Genomic DNA, 1,342 nt, shown 5'->3' on the forward strand with positions numbered 1-1,342 from the left:
ACGGCACCGACGAGGCTTTTGCCACTCCCCCCACTTCGCCGGAGATGGCGCCGGCGGCGGCCGAGGCGCGGCGGCGGCTGGGCCGCAGTCGTTCAGGAATGAATGAATTAAAAGACGTCAGTTATTGAGTACTTAGGCGCGGCGCGGCTGGGCCGCCATCGTCATGAAGGGGACGAGCAGCGAGCCGCTAGAAGCGCGAGATCTCCCCATATCTCTCCTGTATCTCCCCCATATCTGGCAGCACGTCAGCCTAGAAGCGCGAGAGACGGCATTCCTGTCCTTCAACCCGCGCCTCGAGGCGGGACTCGGGCTCAACTGTGCTCGAGCGTATTCGGCTGTATGCCGCTGCATTCTCCTCCCTCGTACTCACACAGCGCTCGGAAGACACTGCACAACATTCCCGCCCCCGAGGCTGGCGTACTCTTCACGCAGGCGAGCCTCGCAGCCCTGGCCCGCGCAGCCCGGGCGGCGCCATCGCCGAGGAGAGCCCGCCGCAGCCTGTGAATCATTGTCTAAGACCTCGCCTGTTTCATCAACCATTAGGCGCCATCGCCGAGGAGAGCCCCGCCGCAGCCGCCGACCCAAAGGAGCGCGTTTCATGAATCAGTCACGCCCTCGCCTATTCTTGGTGGTTGACTCAAGTATTGCTAAGACCCAAAGGAGTGTGCGGCGAGGCTCTTAAATAAGTACTGGTTGTAAATCTAGTTAATAATTAATTAAGACCCAAAGGAGTGTGCGGCAAGGCTCTTTTCTAATTAATAACTAATTAAGAATGACCCGAAGGAGTGTGCGGCGAGGCTCGAGGCCGCGGGGCGCTTGCTCGAGGCGGTGCAGCGGCTGTGCCTCATTCTTAGTTAATTATTAATCAGGCGCCCAGTGAATTAATAAGTAGGCGGTGCAGCGGCTGTGCCTCGTGCCGCGGCCGACGTTTCGCGACGCCCTCTTCTTCCCGCACGCTTCGGCCCTCGAGCGGCTGCTGGCGCTGCTGCGGCGCGCAAAGTTCTCGATTGATGTCTGCGTGTACTGCGTGACGGAGGAGCGGCTTGTGGCGGCCCTTCGCGAGAAGGCCGCGGCGGGCGTGGCGTGTGCGGGTCTCCAGTAGTACTTGATTGGGCGAGGTCCGAATTAATCATTGATTAGGCGGCGGCGGGCGTCGCGGTGCGGATTGTGTCGGACGAGGACCAGGCACTTTCCTCCCCTCTCCTCCCTCCCCTCTCCTTCCCCCCCCCCACCCCTCTCCCCTTCCTCCCTTCCCCTTCCTCCCTTCCCCTGTCCCTCTCCTCCTTCCCCTGTGCGCAAGTCCGCGACACGTCCGCAACACGTCCGCGACACGTCCGCGACA

Source organism: Emiliania huxleyi (assembly GCF_000372725.1).
Source record: "Emiliania huxleyi CCMP1516 unplaced genomic scaffold EMIHUscaffold_285, whole genome shotgun sequence".
NCBI classification, from domain to species: Eukaryota; Haptophyta; order Isochrysidales; family Noelaerhabdaceae; genus Emiliania; species Emiliania huxleyi.